This window comes from Macrobrachium rosenbergii, chromosome 26, assembly GCF_040412425.1.
Source record: "Macrobrachium rosenbergii isolate ZJJX-2024 chromosome 26, ASM4041242v1, whole genome shotgun sequence".
Classification (NCBI taxonomy): Eukaryota; Metazoa; Arthropoda; class Malacostraca; order Decapoda; family Palaemonidae; genus Macrobrachium; species Macrobrachium rosenbergii.
The window spans coordinates 46,884,797-46,909,796 of NC_089766.1; positions in this window are offsets into that span (position 1 = coordinate 46,884,797).

The window sequence follows — 25,000 nt, forward strand, 5'->3', positions numbered from 1 at the left end:
CTACAACTGGAGAAATGCTTATTATGTCTTCTACAACTGGAGAAATTATTATGTCTTCTACAACTGGAGAAATTATTATTTTCTTCTACAATTGAAGAAATGTTTTATGTCTTCTGCAACTGGAGAAATGCTTAGTTGTCTTCTACAATTGGAGAAATTATTGTTATGTCTTTTACAGCTGGAGAAATTATTACTGTCCTCTACAACTGGAGAAGTCATTATTGTCTTCTACGAGTGGAGAAATGATTATTGTCCTCTACAACTGGAGAAGTCATTATTGTCTTCTACAATTGGAGAAATGATTATGGTCTTCTACAACTAGAGAAATGCTTTAATGTGTCTCCTACAACTGGAAAAATTATTATTATTATGTCCTCTACAACCGGAGAATTGCTTTAGTCTGGCAAATCAAGTTCAATCTAATAGGAGGAAAGCGTTTACATTCACCGCACATTTACAGATGACGCTGATGCAACCAAGACAAATCTGCTGACGCATCAGCATCACAAAATTGGCTCATTTATCTTCCCTCTGAGAAAACAAAAAGATCCTTGAACACTCCCCCATATGTTACCCAGACGACAGGGAGCACAGTCGTCTCCAGAAAAACGCTCGCACACGAATCTCCATCCGAGTTCCAGAGTGCAAGAGTCATTTCCCGACCTTTCCCAAGCTGAAGTGGTCCTTCCGGACACCCGGAAATAAGAGTACAATTCCCATGCGGGTTCGAGAGCAGACCTCTGGAGGAAGAATCAATCAGGGGCGGCAAAAGAAGTTTGGGTCGAGACGCCAAGAATGTGCCATGGCGGGAGATCTCGCGCGCAAATATTGGCGCGAAAAAATGGGCGGAGGGAGTGGAAGGGGGTGGGAGGAGGGTTTAGGGGAGAGCTGCTGAAGCCACAGACTAAATCTTAAAGGGATGGGGGAGATTTTATGTGGATTTTTCGGGTGTTTGACTGAGACCTTTAGATTAATGGGGAAGTTCTGGGACTACCGACATCTCTTTTAACAATCTACTCTTGTTGACAGATAAACTAAGAGACTCTAGTTAACCTTGTTGAGAAGTAAACTAAGTGAACTCTCGTTGACAAATAAATTAAGAGAAACTGAGGGAAGAAAGATGGTCACAAGTCCACCATTTACATGATTGCTTGTCAGTGTAGGCCTATAGAAGAATAATTTTTCTTCGGGGAGAGAGAGAGAGAGAGAGAGAGAGAGAGAGAGAGAGAGAGAGAGAGAGAGAGAGAGAGAGAGAGAGAGAGAGAGTAAAGGAAGAATATAAGTTGATAGAGAGAGAGAGAGAGAGAGAGAGAGAGAGAGAGAGAGAGAGAGAGAGAGAGAGAGAGAGAGTTAAAGGAAAAATATATGATGATGGAGAGAGAGAGAGAGAGAGAGAGAGAGAGAGAGAGAGAGAGAGAGCTGTAGGTATTTGGAACACAAAAGAAAATAAATCCGTCCAGCAGAACTTTCATTAATTTCAATATCATTCATAAAAGCAAAATATATTCTTTGTAATAAAAGTAAAAATAAAGGACGCAAACAATGAACGTATCTGAATGCTTTCTTCTTATTTAAACACAATTATGTCCGTTCTATAGAATAGCATAGAATAGAATATAGAATTTAGGCCAGAGGCCAAGCGCTGGGACCTATGAGGTCATTCAGAGCTGAAAGGGAAATTGAAAGTAAGAAGGCTTGACAGGTGTAACAGGAGGAAAGCCTCGCAGCTGCACTATGAATCAATTGTTAGGGAAAGTGGAAAGTGAGACAGAAGAAAGAATATGAACGGAGGTACAGTAAAAGGAATGGAAGACGTTGCAGCTAGGGGCCTAAGGAAGGGACGCGGCAAAGACCCTTAAGTAATGCCTACAGTGCACCACGTGAGGGGGGAAAAAAAGGAAAGAAAAAGGATAAATCTTAAAATAACCCAAAACTCGAAGACCTCGAGCAAGCTCACCAAGATAATTAAAACCCCCAAATTGCAATTAACTCATATCCTTTACAGCTCTCTCCGTAATATTACCACCGTGCTTTGTCCATAACCTATCCCCCCCAACCCCACCCACTAATATCTCTATCCAACAGCCGCCCCCCGCCCCCACTCCCTCGTCCAACAATGCTATCCAGCCAAAGTTTATACGGCTCATAACCAGACGAACCCCGGAAGCCATTATTACAGTTCCTACTGCTCTCTGCCTCCGTGCGCCCGTCTTGCCCGAATACAAATGCCTGTGTAGCAAGGTCTATCTGCCTCGGCGTGTCCGAGGGACCTACAGTAGCTACAGCGATCTCGGCGTGTCCGACGGACGCTGTGGCTACCTCGGGGAAGACTGGTATTAGGATTTCTGAAATCATGAATGACGCGAGACGACGAATCGTTTGATAATAACTTGGGACGCTTCGGAATATTCTCCCGCGAGTCGGCATTTGCGGGTTGAGAGAGAGAGAGAGAGAGAGAGAGAGAGAGAGAGAGAGAGAGAGAGAGAGAGAGAGAGAGAATGCTTGCCGTTTTATGGAAAATACAAAAATAAGGAGACACAAAAGATTACTGCTTATAAAACAAATACTGAAAATGAGAGAGAGAGAGAGAGAGAGAGACAGAGAGAGAGAGAGAGAGAGAGAGAGAGAGAGAGACAGAGAGAGAGAGAGAGAGAGAGAGAGAGAGAGAGAGAGAGAGAATGCATGCTTGCCGTTTTATGGAAAATACAAAAATAAGAAAACACAAAAGATTACTTTCCTATAAAAAAATACGGAAATGAGAGAGAGAGAGAGAGAGAGAGAGAGAGAGAGAGAGAGAGAGAGAGAGAGAGAGAGAATATTCCCGTTTTATGGAAAATACAAAAATAAGAAAATACAAAAGATTACTTTCTTATCAAAAATACTGAAATGAGAGAGAGAGAGAGAGAGAGAGAGAGAACTTATAATCTTTGGGAAAGTGATTCCCGGGAGCACCCGTAAGGGTGAGTTACCTATCAAAACAAACATGAAAGTAAATACGATTATATATATATATATATATATATATATATATATATATATATATATATATATATATATATATATATATATGAAAAAAAAACATGCAAAATCGACATAAACTGGAAAAACCTATGGAGGGCACATATCCTTTGAAAAATACCCAACATCTGAAAAACACAGAAACGTAAATATTAATAAAAAAAAATGGAACATTTTTCCACTTCCACCTGAAACCCATTACAGCTTTTTCTCGGTACAACGTGTGAACAACTATCAAAAAATGGAAGGGGAAAAATATGAAAAAAGACCGCACCCCTGCGATAAAGTAAAAAAAAAACAAAATAAAAAAATAAAATAAATATTCCAAAGGCTGCAACGACTTTTCTTTCAAAAAATATCCTTAAAAATGTAATATCTAAATCTTAATCTTTGTAAGGGTTTGCATAGTGACTATAATTGTTCATCCCTTTTAGAGAAATTAGCAAATTTGTCAGTCTGTCAAAATCTGTTAAGGGTACAGAGTAAGCATCACCCCAAATTATATACGTCCATATGATCTTTATAAAAATAAAGAGTATTTTAACCTTTATAAGAATACAATAGAATATAGGATTTAGGCCAAAGACCAAGCGGTGGGACCTACGAGGTCATTCAGCACAGAAGGGGGAATTGACTGTCAGTAAGAAGGTTTGAAAAGTGTGAAACAATTTTTAGCGAGAGTGGAGAGTTAAACAGGAGAAAGAGAATATGAACGGAGGTACAGTAAAATAAATGAGAGAGGTTGCAGCTAGGGGGCCTAAGGAAGGGACTCTACAAAGACCCTTAAGTAAGGCATACAGTGCGCCACGTGAGGTGCACTGACAGCAGTGACCCCCTGCGGGCTTAACCTTTATAAGAATAAGGCCGGTATGGATTCTTCGAAAAATTCTGGGGGAAATAGCATAAGTTATTCTGCGAAAATTCTCTCACGATCTCTTTTTCCCCGACTCTAAATCTGTTCATTAATTGCGTATCTGGTCTCTCTCTCTCTCTCTCTCTCTCTCTCTCTCTCTCTCTCTCTCTCTCTCTCTCTCTCTCTCTCTCTCTCTCTTCGTTCTTGAAATGCTAATTTTAAACTCACCAAAAATCCCAAATACTCTTATGTACTGCAGTTCACTGAACAGAAATATACTCTCTCTCTCTCTCTCTCTCTCTCTCTCTCTCTCTCTCTCTCTCTCTCTCTCTCTCTCTCTCTCTCTCTTCTCCAAACTCTAATTTAAACTCACAAAAAACTCTTAAAATATTTTTACAACCTGCGATTTATTCAACTAGAATACTCTCTCTCTCTCTCTCTCTCTCTCTCTCTCTCTCTCGCTGTGTGCGTGTGTGTGTGTGTTCATCAAGCTCTGATGTAAACTCACATAAAACTTTAAAATACCTTTACGACCTTCATTTTATTCAACAAGAATAAACTCTCTCTGTCTCTCTGTCTCTCTCTCTCTCTCTGTCTCTCTCTCTCTCTCTCTCAGCAAAACTCGGGCAACTTACGCCAGCGTTAAAATTCGAAGAAAATATTGCAAGGTAATATCTATTAATCTGGAGCGTATGACCTCAATACTGCTTCGATTCCTGGGAGAGATGTATTGGGTCAGAGAGTGGGTAGGACGAGGAGGAGGAGGAGGAGGAGGAGGAGGAGGAGGAGGAGGAGGAGGAGGAGGAGGAGGAGGAGGAGGAGGAGGAGGAGGAGGAGGAGGAAGGGGAACGAGAGGTGGGGTTAGGAGGATGTGATTACCATTGCAAAATCAGATTGCAGAAGATCCGTCTTTGCAAGATCGGATGCAATGAAATTGATGATGACAGGGCGCTCGATCGCCATTAATGGAAATCGCCCAAATTGGCGGATTTCGTGATTTGGGTGAATTACCTGCGCGGTCGTTTGTCAGTTCGTGCATCTGTCATTACTGACTGTTCAGTTTTTCGTCCCGTAATTCCTCCGCCATTCAAGTTTGGGCGGCCATTTTTTAAGACCGGTGACGCCCTTCAGAAATCTCTGTCGTCAGTCAGTTTCTAAGTGGCTGATTATAATCCAGAAGTCTTTGTTACTTATGTTATCATTTATTACTTTTTTGTTATTTTTTCACTTCTTTCTTAAATTATCTGTTATCTACACTTTCCTTTTTTTCCTTTTATTTGTAAAAATGTGACAGTCTGGAAATCTTTTCCATTTTTTTCTGTTGCCATTTTTTGAATCTGAATCACTCCCTGAGCTTTAATCATTTATCAACTATCAAAACTACATTTTTTTTAGTTTTCTGTAAAAGAAAACTATTGTGCCGGCTTTGTCTGTCCGTCCGCACTTCATTCTGAGTGGCATGCCACGACACTAACCACTATACCAGCGGACCAGCTAAATCAGAAAGCGACGTAGAGACTGCCTGGGAGGAATTCTTTTAAGATGTCAATGTATTTGAGGCAAACGCCATTAATCATATGCATGAGTAGACATCCTTAATTATCCCATAAAATATATCTATAAAAGAAGACGGTTACAGTAGGGTTATTATTATTATTATTATTATTATTATTATTATTATTATTATTGGAGTAACAAACCCACTGGTATGCGTGGGTACGACGTACCCGTAATGAGTTGCAGATTTCAAAACTTATGATATTATGAGTATTTTACAATTATTATCTGCGGTGTATCATTAAATTGTGATCGGAAATAATGAGTAAAAAGCCACAATAATGTGAATGAGAAACTGTATTTTTCAAAATACAAAAAGGATATCCTTTTTGTATTTTGAAAAAATACAGTCTCTCACATTCACATTATTGTGGCTTTTTACACATTTATTATTATTATTATTATTATTATTATTATTATTATTATTATTATTCAGAATTCAGGCCAAAGGCCAAGAGATGGGATCTACGAGGTCACGCACCTCTGAAACGGACACTGACAGTAAAAGGGTTTGAAAGGTGTAACAGGAAGTAAGCCTCGCAGGCCGCACTACGAAACAATTGTTAGGAGAGGGCTAAGGAAAGCCAGACTGAAGAAAGAGAATATGAACGGAGGTACAGCAAAAGGAATGAAAGGGGTTATAGCAGCTAGGGACCTAAGGAAGGGACGCTGCAAAGAACCTTAGGTAATGCCTACAGTGCACCTCACGTCTGTGTAGCCACAGAAACAAAGGAAGAGTTAAATGCGCTGCATGCAAATGTACTGAATGATAACAAAAGGAAGATGAAAGCACGCTGCCTGAAGTCTGCTTGAAAGCGAGGCACGAAAAAAAAAAAAATAAACAAAAAAGGGAATTTCCAAAAGCAAACATGACAAAGAAGTTGCCTGTGTGGAAGTTAATAGACACTGGAACAATGGAAGCTACGCTGTTATTTTCCATTTCAATATAAAGAATATAAATCTCTTCTTAAAACAATAGTAAACTGCTGATACTCTCATGAACACAAGCCGTTTGTATAAGTAAAATGAGAGGTTACTTTATACTCATAACAAAAAGGTCGACCTCTATAGAAAAAGAAGTAAAAAATGCGCCGAAGTTTCTTCGGCGCCATCGAGTTTTCTCTACAGCGTATAATCAAGGCCGCCGAAAATAGATCTATCTTTCGGTGGTCTCGGTATAATGATGTATGAGTCGCGGCCCATGAAACTTTAACCACGGACCGGTGGTGGCCTATATCGTTGCCAGACGCACGATTATGGCTAACTTTAACCTCAAATAAAATCAAAACTATTGAGGCTAGAGGGCTGCAATTTGGTATGTTTGATGACTGGAGGGTGGATGATCAATATATAAATTTGCAGCCCTCTAGCCTCAGTAGTTTTAAAGATCTGAGGGCGGACAGAAAAAGTACGGACAGAAAAATGTGCGGACGGACAAAGCCGGCACAACAGTTTTCTTGTACATAAAACTAAGACATCTAACTTGAACTACAATTACCATCCCCAATCTCAAGATATAGAAGATATAAAATCATACCCTTAACGTGATGGGGTATAGAATTACACAAATTCACCTGTCATATAGAGAATGTCGTTCCACCTGCTCCCCAGAAAGACTCTTCATATTACGTTTCTCATTTAAGCGATATCTGGAAGGAGACTCCGTCACTTCAAATAAGCCTTGGGCCGAATATAAAGTGAATATATCGCACTCTCTTCTCGTCTGGGTCTTGATGCGATGAGAGAGAGAGAGAGAGAGAGAGAGAGAGAGAGAGAGAGAGAGAGAGAGAGAGAGAGAGAGAGAGAGAGATTCAAAAGCTATCACCATTTCTGTGGCAACTCGAGTACCATTTTTGATAGAGACATTATATATATATATATATATATATATATATATATATATATATATATATATATATATATATATATATATACATATACCCAACTCCCACTTTATGAAAGCGGGTCCCATTTCTTGGCCCCCCCAATTCCCGAATTCCTGACTCGATTCGCCAATTCCCCCTCTGTAGAAGTTCTCTTCCTCGAGAATTCCTCCACATCCAATGGCCCCCCCCCCCTTCCATCTCTCACTTAATCATATACACTGCTCCACTTAGTTCCACTTCCTACGGGCCCGTTTCGCCGAAATTTATGGCTTCCTCGCTTTCCGCCTTCTCGTGCTTCTGCGATTCCTTCGTTTATCTCGGTGTTCCGTATATTTATTATAAGAAGAATGTGGAGGCGGGAAAGGGGAGGAGGGCCTTATCTGGGCCAGAAATCAGGGGAGAAGAAAATACGGGGAGAGAAGAAAGTCTAAGCGGAATTTCTCAGTATTCGGGTCACGGCAATCTCTACCAACATCTTTCCCGACTTGACTCTCTATCTTATTATTCATCTTTGCATTTTGATGTCGATGTCATCACAGAGCCGACGGAATGTCGACTGGATATGCTCATCTAAAATTAGTTCCAAAATTATTAAAAAAAATTATTAATAGTTTATCATGACGATTTCAAAGATGACCCACAGCTTAGGGTTCAATCGTAAATATTCTGGTGGTTTCTGATTTGATTAAAATGTTATAACCGACAGACTACATGCAATTCGTTTAAGAACTTCTAAGACAAAGAATCATACGTCATTGTTTTTATGTCTGCTAGAATCTTTTTTTATGAAATCCATACCAGCAGGAGCTTCATTTCATTGATAATAATTAACGCTCGCCAACATCCTTTCCTGCTTCGGTACTGAATCTGACAAATGACAAGAGGCTTTTCATTTATTTCAGCTCATACTATGAGACCCTAATTCCAGTTGTCAGTTGTGATGACCAAATGATTATTATTATTATTATTATTATTATTATTATTATTATTATTATTATTATTATTATTATTATTATTTCAGTAGATGAAACCTACTCATATGGAACAAGCCCACCAAAGGGGCCACTGACTTGGAATTCAAGCTTCCAAAAAGAATATTAGGGTGTTCATTAGGAAGAAGTAAGAGGAGGTAAAGGGAAATACAGAAAGAAGAAATCCTACTAATTAAAAAATAAAAAAAATCTATAAATAGATAAAAAGATAAAAAAAAGTATCAAAATGCAGGTAGAACTGTATTAGGGTGATGACTAATAATGAAAGCTCCGACAGAAAAATGGATCAGGAATTCTTTTTGCAACACTGGAATGTCTTGGCTCCCTGGAGTTCCCTCTACTAAACATACTCTGACAATCACTTCCTTCTTCAGTTTTCCCTTGCTGCTCGTTCTAGGCTAACCCCCCCCCCCCCCCGCCCCCCGCCCCACAATTTCCTCATCCTCCTTTTAGCTTTCAGTAACAGAAAACTATTATGGAGACGGCTATTTGTCTGTCCGTCCGCACATTTTCTGTCCGCCCTCAGATCTTAAAAACTGCTGAGGCTAGAGGGCTGCAAATTGGTATATTGATCACCCACCCTCCAGTCATCAAACATACCAAATTGCAGCCCTCTAGCCTCAGTAGTTTTTACTTTATTTAACCTTAAAGCGGGCCATGATCATACGTCTGGCGCCGCTGTAAGTGCCAACAACGCAGCCACCACCAAGCGGCAGGTGAAAGTTTCATCGGCCGCGGCTGAGAGTTTCACACAGCATCGTACGCTGTACAGAAACCTCGACTGCGCCGAAGAAACTTCGATGACGTCATTAGACTCCCAATCTCATCAGCCTCCCCTGGTCCTCCGTCAGCTAACGAAGTTCCATTCAGTTCTGAGACGGTTGCAAGCTATTCCCCAACGTCAACGCAGCGACCGTGTCATCAATATATCTAATTAGTAACGATATGCAATTAGTGGCGATCTGACCCAAATTAACAGGTGGACTTAACGTGGATTGAACCTGCTTCCGCATGAAGAACTAACCGCAGAAATGAATGCTGTAAATTTTATGCTCGTTAAAGGTGGCAGTATCAGGCCCAATTTCTTTGATTTTATTTTATCTTCTCGTTTATTTCTTACACAAAATCGTTCTTGCTCTTCATTAAAGGCTTACTTAACACCGAACAATAAAAAAACACATCTAGTCCTGATGTTGAGAAATATATAATTTTACACTTATAATGAATGTATATATAATTCATCGATATATAATTCATGCGTATAACGAATATATATAATTCATGGATACATAATTCATGGATCGTGCGTCTGGCAACGCTTTAGGCGGCAACAACAATGGCCACCACCGGGCCGTGTCTGGAAGATTCATGGGCCGCGGCTGGCAGTTTCGTGGGCCATGGGTGAATTTCATACAGCGTCATTTAAACGCTGCACAGAAAACTCGACTGCGCCGAAGAAACTTGGGGGCAATTTCTACCTGTTTTTATAAGCTCTTGCAGAACAGCAACGGGTGGTATTGTCTACCCAGTATTAATATCCAGTCTACCAGTGGCTCCGGGACTCTCCAGTCTTCTTATGTAGTCCTTTGAGATATTGGAGAAATGTCACTGGAAATGGCTTCGGGGTAGAATGTTACGGTACATTGTTATGGTAGAATGGGTATTATACCCCACCCCTTCAACAGTTAGGGCATGAGTGTGGCTGTGACTTTTGTTTGCTTTCTTCCGTGGACCATCCTATTAAAGGAAATGACTTATTGATGGAATAATATATATATATATATATATATATATATATATATATATATATATATATATATATATATATATATATATATATAGAATCTCCACAAAATCCATAATGACATAGTGTGTATTATATATATATATATATATATATATATATATATATATATATATATATATATATATATATATATATATATATATATATATATATATATATATATATATTGAGAGAGAGAGAGAGAGAGAGAGAGAGAGAGAGAGAGAGAGAGAGAGAGAGAGAAAGGGCGGAAGGAAGGAAGGAGAAGTTTTTCCAATTTAGGTAACAAAACAAAAATAAAAAGTCCACTTCAGAGAGAGAGAGAGAGAGAGAGAGAGAGAGAGAGAGAGAGAGAGAGAGAGAAAGGAAGGAAGGATGGGAGAAGTATTTTTCTATTTAGGCAGAAAAAAAAAAAGCCCAAAGTCCACTCCATGTAATTCCAACCAGCGCCATAAACTCAAGAGAGAACGGGGAGTGAGTGGACCATAAATGTTCTTTTCCCAAACACACACACACAAAGGTACTCAGACCCCCCAACACGCCCCCTCTCATTTTTTCCACACAATATCGCGTTGTTAAAAAGCCACCTCATTCTATTCTTGTTTTATGGTCAACTTCTTATTCATTATCTCATTAAGGAGCTGGATTTCGAGAGGATTATGATAGATGTAGAATACTCACTACTACATTTATTATTATTATTATTATTATTATTATTATTATTATTATTATTATTATTATTATTATTATTAATATTATTATTATTCAAAAGATGAGCCGTTTTCGTGTGGAACAAGATATAAGGTACTCGCTGCCACATTTACAATTTTATTATGATTATTATTATTATTATTATTATTATTATTATTATTATTATTCAGAAGAGTCATTTCCCGTGGAACAAGATGTAAGGTACTCGTTACCACATTTATTATTATTATTATTATTATTATTATTATTATTATTATTATTATTATTATTATTATTCAGAAGAGTCATTTCCTGTGGAAAAAGATGTAAGGTACTCGCTACCACATTTATTATTATTATTATTATTATTATTATTATTATTATTATTCAAAAGATGAACCGTTTTCCTGTGGAACAACACCAGAGCCCACTCACTTGAAATCCAAAATACCCACGTCCTAACACGTACCCTCGTTGATGCCGCAAATTGGAAACGAATCCCTCATCCATTTTCCCGTATTGTTAAGATTAACCTTCATTCAGTAAGTCAAGGTCGAGTGGGATTAAGAGGGGGGGGGGGTCGGGGGGGTGGGAAGGGGGGGAGGGGAAGCCGAGCGGGGACAGATACAGATATATGCTCTTTAAAAGGTAGGACCAAAAGGCAGCGCGCTGGAGCAGGGGAAAAAAAGGGGTTTTAATGGCGGTGTATAAAGTTTTACGACAGCGTTGTTTTGCAACAGAAGGTCGGAGTTATGGCGATGTTGGCATAGTTAAAAGGACGACATATAGCCGTAATAATAATGCTTTGTGGGGATGACTTCCCCCCGCCCCATCACCCCTCCCCCTTCCATGTGTGGGAGGGGATAGTGGAGAGGGGGGGGGGAAGGGGAGAAAGAGTTTAGAGAAACTATTATGTATGGGTATGTTATGTTTGTGTCTGTTATTTGTGGTAGACAGAGAGAGAGAGAGAGAGAGAGAGAGAGAGAGAGAGAGAGAGAGAGAGAACTGGCCCACCCCTCCCTCTTCCTTGTATGGGAGGGGATTGTGGGGAGGGGGGGGAGGGGGAGAAAGAGTTTAGAGAAACTATTATGTATGGACATGTATATTTGTGTTTGTTATTTGAAAGAGAGAGAGAGAGAGAGAGAGAGAGAGAGAGAGAGAGAGAGAGAGAAGAATTGGCCATTTGGAAGAGAAAATTAATAACAGAACAACGTCAAAGTCTGGATGTTGGCGAAACTGTTCGCTGCAGTGCTTACTGAGAGAATGAAAGATCTTGCGCTGCTCAATATATATATATATATATATATATATATATATATATATATATATATATATATATATAATATAATCAGAATTCTATTATACATATAGATAAGTAGATATACAGATAGGCTGATAGATAGATGGATAGATAATATTAATGCCTCCCTTTGAATTATTCCAAGTAATTTCCTAAATTAATTTTTTCTCTTTTTATTATTCTCAGTAACTTCGTAACAACCACATACAATTAAGTGAACACCAAACCCACACAGATTCTCGTGGTATCCCCCAATAATCACAAACAGTAATTTAATACAAAAAATATCGATTCCTAAAACTTAAAATATTAATTCCTCTATTGCATCCTCACCAAACATTTCTCAACATATGATAGTGAACACTTTATTATTATTATTGTTCTTGTATTTTAATACATTTTTATCTGTTTATCTATTTATTACTTTATTTTTTCTTTATTAATAAGTGGGATCTCTTCTTTCTGTATTTCCCTTTACTTCCTCTTACTTCTTCCTAATGAAGGCCCTAATATTCTTTGGAAGCTTCTGGAATTTCAAGTCAGTGGCCCCTTTGGTGGGCTTGTTCCATATGAATAGGGTTCATCTTCTGAATAATAATAATAATAATAATAATAATAATAATAATAATAATAATAATAATTATTATTATTATTATTATTATTATTATTATTCTAACGATGAACCCTATTCATACGAAACAAGCCCACTAGAGGGGCCACTAACTTGAAATTCCAGAAGCTCCCAAAGAATATGGTGTACTATTATTATTATTATTATTATTATTATTATTATTATTATTATTCAGAAGACGAAGAACCCTCTTCACGCGGAACAAAAAGCCCACCAAAGGGGCCACTGACTTGAAATTCCAGAAGCTTCCAAAGAATATGACGGCGTCCATTCGAAAGGAATGTAATGAGAAATTCAGAAAGGAATTCAGGCTCCTGTGGTCTCCTCAAGAGTTTCCCCGCTTGAAAAACAAATATCATAATAGCCTTTGGTAAGACTTAGGCTTGGAAAGCTTCTTTCGGAAAGAGGACCAGAATGAGAACCTTCTAACTGTTGCCTGAAGGCATTCAGTGAATACAGGTCTTCTTGTATTCACAGGCCACGATGCAATGGGTTCGTAATCCGGCCCCAGATTTTGTCACGATTGAATTTTTGACAGTGACATTCAAGTAATGACGCATGGGGCTAAAAATTTGATAAAATTCAAATATATTTTCCCTGGCTTTTTCACTTTATTTCTATTGCATTCGAGAAAACGTAACTAATTGATCTCTCTCTCTCTCTCTCTCTCCCCCTCTCTCTCTCTCTCTCTCTCTCTCTCTCTCTCTCTCTCTCTCTCTGCGTTTAGCTGAAATAAAGACAAAATAAAAACAAGTGAAAAATGCGCCGAAGTTTCTTCAGTGCAATCGAGTTTTCTGTACAGCGTATAATCAAGGCCACCAAAAATAGATCTATCTTTCGGTGGTCTCGGTATAATGCTGTATGAGCCGCGGCCCATGAATCTTTAACCATGGACCGGTGGTGGCCTGGCCTATATCGTTGCCAGACGCACGATTATGGCTAACTTTAACCTTAAATAAAATTTAAAAAAAATTTTTGAGGCTAGAGGGCTGCAATTTGGTATGTTCGATGATTGGAGGGTGGATGATCAACATACCAATTTGCAGCCCTCTAGCCTCTAGCCGTTAAAATGACAATAATATAAGAGAGGATCGAGACGGTAAGTACCGACATTAGGGAAGTTACGTGCCATCCTGAAGTCTGGACTAAAATACCTTACTTCTTTTAATTTATATATTTACAGGGAAACTCGACATTAATAATAAAAATATAAATGTAAAATATTAAACATCAATAAGTATAAAAGAGAACCAGTGTATATAATATATGTATATATAATATATATATATATATATATATATATATATATATATATATATATATATATATATATATATATATATATATATATATATGTATGTATATATATATATATATATATATATATATATATATATATATATATATATATATATATATATATATATATATATATATTATATATAGATATATATATATATACATATATATAATGTATATATATACATAAATACATACATATATATGTATATACACACACAAATACATATTTGTATTCAAAAGAGAGAACATTACCACCTCCCTTCAAAGACAAAAAAAAAAAAAAAAATACTGAAATTCCAACGCAAGAAAAAAAATTCCAGAATGCTAATGCCATTCCTAAAACCTTGGAATGGGAATGCTCACAGCGAGTGGGGAAAAAATAACAGTGGACTCTTGAGAAGAGGATAAAAACGGCTCGAGAGGAAAACGGAAAAAAAAAGGTTATTTTGAGTTGCAAAGAATTACTTGAAGAAGACAACACTAGTCGCGAAATAACCAACAGAATATATAATGTGAGTAGAGATGACGTCCAGTTATAGGGATTAATGGTAAGTGTTATATGACGATTATGTATGTATGTATGTATGTGTGTGTGTATGTGTATGTGTATATATATATATATATATATATATATATATATATACATATATATATATATATATATATATATATATATATATATATATATATACATACATACATACATACATACATACATACATACATACATATAACCATCACGTACTACGAGAGATTCCCGTTTGTTTAACATTCCCCACTCGTCAGAATTCCGCGAAAAACAATACGACAAACCATAAAATAAAAGTCAATCACCGCAAGCATACGAAATAACAGGACAAAAAAAAAAAAATGACAAATTACTGAAGCAAAAATAAACGAAGAGGCACCAAACTTCTCCTCGAGAAGGACAAAGGTAGGAGAAGGAAGAAGAAGAAGAGTTTAGGAAGGTTACTTGGCAGAAATATATATAAAGAATATACGGCGCTTTTGAAGACGTGATGGGAGTTTCTCGGTGCGTTTAGCAGAAGCCAGGGGTGGGTGGAGTGGTGGGCGGGGGGAGGAGACGTCCAGGGGTGGGGGGGAGGGGAAGGGGGAAAGAGACATTCCCCACTTCAATATTCATCTTCACAACACAAAACTTCATGGCGGCTCTGATAATAATAATAATAATAATAATAATAATAATAATAATAATAATAATAATAATAATAATAATAATAATAATAATAATAATAATAATGGCGAAGAAATCCACATATTTCTAAAATATGTATATTTACATCTACACCAGTGTGGATTTCTTCACCATTTTAGTGAATCACACTATTATGAGATTTTTTATGAATAATAATAATAATAATAATAATAATAATAATAATAATAATAATAATAATAATAATAATAATAATAAGACATTGCGACGTAGTTTATTTTGAAATCACGTTTGTTTCCGTAAGGATGGAACGGAATTGAATATAAGATTTGGGACAAAGGCCAAGCGCTGGGACCCATGGGGTTATTCAACTCTGCAAGGAAAATTGAGAGCAAAGAAGGTTTGAAAGGTGTAACAGGAGGAAAACCTCAAAGCAGTTGCACTATGAATCAACTGTTAGGAGAGGGTTGAGGAAAGTCAGATGGAAGAAAGGAATATGAACGGAGGTACAGTAAAAGGAATGAAAGGGGTTGCAGCTAGGGGCCGAAGGGACGCCGCAAGGAACCTTATTAAGCAATGCCTACAGTGCACCGCGTGAGGTGCCTTGTACATCTTCACTTTCTGGCTCCCTAGACGTACGTACCGAGAGAGAGAGAGAGAGAGAGAGAGAGAGAGAGAGAGAGAGAGAGAGAGAGAGAGAGATCATGCTGAATTTACAGCATGTTTTTTTCCCTATTTTGACCGGACGGTTTTTCCTGAAAAACATACCTTTTACATATTGACAAAATGGTCATGTATACTTGAGAGAGAGAGAGAGAGAGAGAGAGAGAGAGAGAGAGAGAGAGAGAGGGAGAGAGAGAGAGAGAGAGAGCTCATCATTTACATACACCGTGGAATTGAATTTCTGGAGCCTTTGTGCCATTTGGGCAGGACCCTCTTCTCAAAACATACCTTACCTTTTATGGGAAAGGATTCCCACACACACACACATATGGTTCAGGCCCTGGAGTCAGGAGACGCGGCAGAAGAGGGAAGAGAGAGAGAGAGAGAGAGAGAGAGAGAGAGAGAGAGAGAGAGAGAGAGAGAGAGAGAGAGAGAAAGAGATTTTTTGGACACAGACAGACAGAGAGAGAATGTTACCTGACATATTTTTGACAGACTGTAGAGAAACAGAGAGAATGTTACCTGACACATTTCTGACAGACAGACAGAGAGGCAGAGAGAGAATGTTACCTGACATATTTCTGACAGACAGACAGAGAGAATGTTACCTGACATAATTTTCACAGACAGAGAAAGAATGTTACCTGACATATTTTTGACAGAGAGAGAGAGAGAGAGAGAGAGAGAGAGAGAGAGAGAGAGAGAGAGAGAGAGAGAGAGAGAGAGAATGTTACCTGACATATTTTTGACAGAGACAGAGACAGAGAGAGAATGATACCTAACACATTTTTGACAGACAGACAGAGAAAGAATATTACATGACATAGTTTCATCTAAAACAAATTTTATCTGCAACAAATATCAATGTTTCCTTAATTTTATTTGTCTAACGGGACCTTGAAAAAGAAATGAATTTTTAACCACCTCGTCTGAGCTCTAAGCTAAAAATGCAGTCCACATTAATTATTATTATTATTATTATTATTATTATTATTATTATTATTATTATTACTTCAGTAGATGAAACATATTCACATGGAACAACCACACCAATTCTTTAAGCTTCCAGAGAATATTGGTTCCAACCTCCCACCGCAGCAGACCCCTTCACACTGCAGCAGTAACTGATCATGACACAGAGCCAGTGATTTTTCATCGCCCTGGGGGAGACGCGAACCCCCCGCGACATCTGAGTGGCATGCCACGACACTAACCACTATACCAGCGGACCAGATATCTAAGTATTATACTAAACTGAAGCCAAAAATGAGATTTGAAAATGCCATCATGATTACAATATAAAATGCAAGGTGAAACCTGAGTTTTCGTTGTAATTTGTTTATTTATCAATTTCTAATTTTCATGAAAAGCGAAGGAACAGTATATTCTTTAAAGAATGACTAAGTATGATAAGTATGCGCGAATAATAATAATAATAATAATAATAATAATAATAATGTGGATTTCTTCACAATTTTAGCGACTCGTGCTAATATGTGATTTTTATGAATAATAATAATAATAATAATAATAATAATAATAATAATAATAATAATAATAATAATAGCATATTACCAGCAATCTGAAATAATAATAATAACAATAATAATAATAATAATAATAATAATAATAATAATAATAATAATAATAATAATAATCGCATATTATCTGCACTCTGTAATAATAAAAATAATTTTAAAAAATAACTCATATAGTAGCAGTTATGTATATGAACATATCTGTGGATTCGTCTCTCCAATAATAATAATAATAATAATAATAATAATAATAATAATAATAATAATAATAATAATAATAATAATAACAATAACAACCGCGTATCATCAGCGCCCGGCAAACAGGAAGAGTCAGAAAAGTAGGAATGGGCGAGAAACCTCAACAAGCGCTTCCCTTTAAAATAGGCATCAAGAGGAACATATAGGATATTCTGCAGCCTGTAATGTGCGGCGCCTCGCTACAGCGAGATACAACCTGTATTCGTTTTTTTTTTTTTATAACGAGCTGAGAACACGAGATTTTTTTTTTTTTCTCATCAAGGGTATACTAAAATTTAATATTATTATTATAAAATTATTGTGTGGTAAAAATCCACAATTATATAGTAAATGTATTACTGTGTAAAATAATTGTATTCCACGAAATTGCGATTCTCTTAGCATCATTATTATTATTATTATTATTATTATTATTATTATTATTATTATTATTATTACTATTATTATTATTATTATTATTATTATTATTATTATTATTATTATTATTATTCAGAAGATGAATCCTCTTCAAATGGAGCAAGCCTACCAAAGGGGCCACTGACTTGAAATTCAAGCTTCCAAAGAGTATTATTATTATTATTATTATTATTATTATTATTATTATTATTATTATTATTATTATTATTATTCAGAAGATGAAACCTATTGATATGGAACAAGCCCACCAAAGGGGCCACTGACTTGAAATTCTGAAGCTTCCAAAGAATATTAATGTGTTCATTAGAAAGAAGTAAGAGGAAGTAAAGGGAAATACAGAAAGAAGAGATCCCACTTATTAAAAAAAGAAATGATAAATTAATAAAGTAACAAACAGATAAAAAAGTACTCTTCTTTATCAATGGTCCACCAACGTTTCAGCTGAAAAAACGTTTTACGCTTCTTAAAACTCACGAAAACAGTTTTTTAAACGTATTACAGAGTTTAAGAATAACTTCACCACAGGTAAGGCACTCACTCTCAATCAATAAACACATAGACAGAACTGGAAAGAACTTAGGAATGTTCATTAATCCTCCACCTTGGAGAATTCGACGTCAAGGTCAATGTTGACAAACGTACAGTCGACTATTCTTTTGGGATAGAACACAACACAGAATTTAAGCCAAAGGCCAGGCGCTTGGACCTATGAGGTCATTCAGCGCTGAAAGAGAAACTGGCAGTAAGGAGGTTACAAAGGCGTAACAGGAGGAAAACCTCAAAGCAGTTGCACTATGAAACAACTGTCAGAGAGGGTGGAAAGTCAGATGGAAGACAAAGAATATGAACGGAGGTACAGTAAAAGGAGTGAATGCGGTTGCAGCAAGGGGCCTACGGAAGGGACGCTTCAAAGAACACTAAGTATTGACGACAGTGCACCACCACTGGAGACGCTGTCCCCCTAAGGGAATTTGCGATTTCCCACTGTACGTTTTTTTTTATTAAAAAAATACGGAAAATAGGGGCTGTTTACATCCACCACTGACCAGAACACTTGAATACACTTCTCACGTACATGCAGACCTGAGATAGCTTGGTTACCTAATTCAGAGACTGAAAATTACTGTAGATGTTTTCGCATACCTAGATTCACAACATACATTACACACACACACACACACACACACACACACACACACACACGCATGTATATATACATATATGTATAACTGAATCACGAAGATATGGAACGTGATGAATATATACATAAAGGCAGATGCCACGAAGGAGAAGCGAAACAACGGAGTGATTGCTAAGGCCTTTCGATAGAACGGTCCTTTACTAGCTAGTAAAGGACCGTGCGTCGAAAGGCCTGGCGACCACTCTGTCGTTTCACTTTTCCTTCGTATGTCTGCCTTTATATATATATATATATATATATATATATATATATATATATATATATATATATATATATATATATATATATATATATATATATATATATATATATATATATATATATATATATGTGTGTGTATATATACATACATACATGCATACGTATCCGTATTCCACCAGCTTCTAAATGTAACTTGTTCAGAGGAAAAACGCGGAAGGTATTCAAATACGCAACATATGGATCTCATTTATCTCATATTAATTTCAGCTGTGGCTTATGATTTATGGGACTCAGGTTGGCTGTTCAAGAGGCAATATGATCCAGTGATTATACGACGTCTAGAGACGAGAAGAATGCCAGTGAATTATACATGAGATTTGTGCAAAATATACGAGAATTTTTACAGATTTGACCTCTAAAAACACTGTGCCAAATTGTAACACCAACAAATGTGAACATAAATCATACTTCTACTATAGTCCTGTACTTAGTTGCCATGTTGTTGAATCTAAGTACAGGACCAACATGGCCTGTTCATTACAAAGAAAGCAACTACTGTACTGGATCACAGCTAAGCATCCACAAGGTTTGGCCGTCAGTTGCAAGGACATAAACCTCTACTGAGCATTTAAGTGGTCACCCATTGCAAAGACATTGCCTATACTAAGCTGATGAATAACTGTCATAATATAAGTACAGAATAGGATAGAATGTAGAATATAGGTGAAAGGCCAAGCGGTAAGACCTATGGGATCGTTCAGTACTGAAACGAAAATTGATAGTAAGGTTTGAAAGGTGTAACAGGAGGAAAACCTCAAAGCAGTTGCACTAGGAATAAATTGTTAGGAGAGGGTGGAAAGTCAGGTGGAAGAAAGAGAATATGAACGGAGGTACAGTAAAAGGAATGAAAGGCGTTGCAGCTAGGGGCCGAAGGGACTCTGCAAAGACCCTTAAGTAATGCCTACAGTGCACCACATGGGGTGCACTGACGGCACTATACGGGGACTGTAAGGTACAAAATGATATTAACGTAATTTGTCTGACACTGCTGTTTGTGTATGTATATCTATTTATCGGTTTGTTTATTTTTTATTGTCATTTTTGCACACATGAGCATCCCAATCTGTGAATGTTTATTCTTACTGAATAATAGTAAGGAAAAGACAAAAAGTAAAACACTGATCAGTTATCAAATATCGCAGGGGTGGTGCCTATGTAGTAACGACTATAGTCGAGTCGTTCTCACTTCTCAGCCAGGGGGGAATTCCCACTGGAATTTCTAGGGGGGAATGGCAATTGTGACCAAGGATTTTTAATATTATATTAATATCTGGAATGCACCTTTTGAGGCAGACAATTTTGGAAAGGGGTAGAGGGATGACATTCTGACATATGGTGAAGGGGTGCATGGGTCAAAAAATGCCAAAAAAGCCGAAAAATTTTGAGAACCACTGGACTGCACCTTTTTGATATCCACCCCGAAAAGAGTTGGCATTAAAAGCAATATCCCTATCTGAGGCAAAAAATAAGAAGTGCCGTTGCAAAGACTGTATCTCGAACTGCTGACTCGGCATGTCCCGAACTTAACAACTAAAAGCCGAGAGGTCTTCAGAGCAAAAAAAGGGATTTAAGGGCGTACTCTGGCGCAGAGCAGACCATAACCAAACGGGGATCCCTGAATGTAAATTCCCTACTCAACATGAGCTGGTCCCTTATGCTTTACACAGTGACATGCTGGGAGACAGGGCCAAAATGGCCACTTTGACTTTTATGACCCAAAACGCCGTCGCAAAGTACAGTCATTACAAATCTTGCAAGAGTCAGTTAAAGGCTCCGAATGTCTTGGGTGTTGCTGCAGACGGACGGACGGACGGACGGACGGACGGACGGACGGACGGACGGACGGACGGACGGACAGACGGACTGACGCACCCACACCCCCAAAAAATAAAAAATAAAAACTAGAACCAAATTTCAAAATTTATTCAAGTGAGGTATGTCATGGTTCACATTAGAATCTAAACAAATGAAAAACGCGCCGAAGTCTCTTCGGGGCAATCGAGTTTTCTGTACAGCATATAATGCTGTGTGAAACTCTCAGCCGCGGCCCATGAAATTTGCACCCACTGCCCGGTGGTGGCCTGTGTTGTTGGTACCTATAGCGGTGCCTGACGCACGATCGATGGCTAACTTTAACCTTAAATAAAATAAAAACTACTGAGGAGGCTAGAGGGCTGCAATTTGGTATGTTTGATTATTGGAGGTGGATGATCAACATAGCAATTTGCAGCCCTCTAGTCTCAGTAGTTTTTAAGATTGGAGGGTGGACAGCAAAGTGCAGACGAACATACAAATACCATCTCAATAGTTTTCTTTTGCAGAAAACTAAAAAAAAAAAAAATCAAAATTTATATATATGAAGTATTTATCACGGTTCACATTAAAATCTAAACGCTCAACAATGAGTGATGCACATTTAGACAAAATAGTTTTATAACATTTAAACTTGAAATGAATCTAAACAAATCAGTATAATCAAGAAAAACCTGTACAAATTGTCATTGTTTGTAAATATCTGAAAAACCGAACTTCATTATCCTTTTCTCAAACTAATTTTGTTCCATTACTTTGCGCGTAATCTGTCCTCATTACTTAAGCCATTTTACGTAACTTCCGTCACTCAAGATATATGACTCATTCTATCGAGCAAACTTTGCCAAACTTGCGGTGTACTGCTGATTCAAAAACCATCATCTGCCTACTGTAAGACTCATGTTTCTATCGTTACTTCAGTCTAAAAGTTCTCTTCCATCTCAGACTACCATTTCATCACAAAAACTAAGGGAAAACATCGAGGGTGAAAAAACATTCCCCTGCAGAACCCCACTATTTACTAGAAATGCACCTGAAAAGAACCCAGCATAATTTCAACTAGCTTTGCATATTTCAAAGCAATGCCACAGCGACGCAAGACCTTCCAGTATAAGTAACTAGTTGTATGGAATGGAAAATATAGAATTTAGGCCAAAGACCAAGTGCTGGGACTTAAGACGAGGTCATTCAGCGCTGGATAGGAAATGAAGAGTAGTTATGTTTGAAAGGTGTAACAGGAGGAAAACCTCAAAGCAGTTGCACTATGAAACAATTGTTAGGAGAGGCCGGAGAGCAAGATATAAGAAAGATATGAACGGAAGTATAGTAAAAGGAACCACACTTAGTGCCATCTACAGTGAGCCGCGCAAGGCACTGTAAGCGCCAAGCCTACGGGTGACCAAACAGTAAATCACAGTAGACACCACGGCTGGAGAAGGTCATGGGATACTAACCTCGTCCCTAATTGCTGGGGGAACTTTGTTAAGTAACAAAGTCCCAAATTGCTGGGGGGGAACTTTGTTAAGTAACAAAGTCCCGAATTGCTGGGGGAACTTTGTTAGGTAACAAAGTCCCGAATTGCTGGTGAACTCTGTCAAGTAACAAATTAAGGAGCTACTCTCTTTAATGGGGAGATATTTATTATTATTATTCAGAGGATGAAGAACCCTATTCATATGGAACAAGCCCATCAAAGAGGCCACTGACTCGAAATTCAAGCTTCCAAAGAATATTAAGGTGTTCATTAGGAAGAAGTAAGAGGAGGTAAAGGGAAATACAGAGAGACCCCACTTATTAAAAAAGAAAAAAATACATTAATAAATAAACAAACAGATAAAAACGTATTAAAATGTGAAGAGAATAGCACTAGGTTAGTAATGTATCGCACCTTCGCTTGAACTTCTGAAGACACATGCATACGTAAGCGATCTTCCTTTCACTATAACTAGCTGCACTATAACTAGCGCAGCTCGCGTGTAAGAAACAAGGCCGCGTCTGTACTTTGCTCTCGTGTATCAAGAGGTCCGCCACGTTTAACGGTACTCTGAGGAGCCATAAAGCTGATGAAAAGGTGCCCGTGCAAGGAATAGTTTTTGCCTGCCCGTAAGGGAAATATACTGTATAAATATAGGAAAGGAGGAATGCCTTTTTCTACGTGCATTCGCTGCGCGGGCGTTACACAACCACTCTGCCCTAAAATGGAAGACTGCAGTATCTGCAAAATTGTCGAAATTGAGATATGCCACCTATTGGGCTCGTGAAACACTAATACGCAAATTACTGCAGTTTCAGAATGAGTCTTCGATGCTTTATTTAGGGGGTTCCCATTTGCAGTATCTGCCAAATCAGTAGTAAGGCAAGGGAAAACTGCAGTATCTACCATGTTTTGAATGATTCTTCAGTGCTTTCCAAGATTATTTAGGGGGTCCCATTGACAGTATCTGCAAAATCAGTAGTAAGGCCAGGGAAAACTGCAGTATCTACCATTTTTCTCAGTTTTGTATTTTTGCAGATACTGCAGTCTCCCATTTTACAGAATGATTCTTCAATGCTTTCCAAGAGTATTTATGGTGTCCCATTTGCAGTATCTGCAAAATCAGTAGTAAGGCCAGGGAAAACTGCAGTATCTACCATTTTTCCCAGTTTTGTATTTTTGCAGATACTGTAGTCTCCCATTTTACAGAATGATTCTTCAGTGTTTTATCTAAGGGGTCCCATTTGCAGTATCTGCAAAAATTAGTTGTAGGGCAAGGGAGTATCCACCATTTTTCTCAGTCCTATATTTTTGCAGATACTGGAGTCTTCCATTTTTGGGCAGCATTAATACGAGTCTAGATAGAATATAGAATTTAGGCCAAAGACCAAGCGCTGGGACCTATGAGGTCACTCAGCGCTGAAGCGGAAATTGACAGTTAAGAAGGTTCGAGAGGTGTAACAGGAGGAACTCCTCTCAGCTGCACTATGAATCAATTGTTAAGAGAGGGTTGAGGAATGTCAGACGGAAGAGAGAATATAAACGGAGGTACAGTAAAAGGAATGAAAGGGGTTGTAGCAGCTGGGAGCCTAAGGAAGGGACGCAGCAAAGAACCTTAATTAATGCCTACAGTGCACCTCATGAAGAGCGCTGACGGCACTACCCCACCTGCGGGGGATATTCTAGTTAACAACTGGCTATTAATGTTATCATTGTAAGCCCACAATCAGTGTGGAGGCATTATACTGAAAGCCAACAATCAGTGTGGAGGTGTCATATTGTTAATGCTCGCATTATTCACCTACGCTTTCCCCCAAGCATCAAAGTAATCCATTCAGTGGTGTTTGTTGAATAGCAATAATTATGTGCAGTTCCAATGGTCCTTTATTCCTCCTCACACCTCTGGACTGTGGAACAGCCTCCCTTCTGAGGATGTCGTGCAGATGGAACTTCTTCTTCTTCAGAAGTTCAAGCGAAGATGCAATGCATTACTACCCTAATACTATTCTCCTTGAATTTTAATACATTCTTATCTATTTATTAACTTATCAATCTATTTTTTTCTTTTATAATAAGTGAGATCTCTTCTTTCTTTATTTCCCTTTACTTTCTCTTACTTCTTCCTAATGGAGAACTTAATACTCTTTGGAAGCTTGAATTTCAAGTCACAGGCCCCTATGGTGGGCT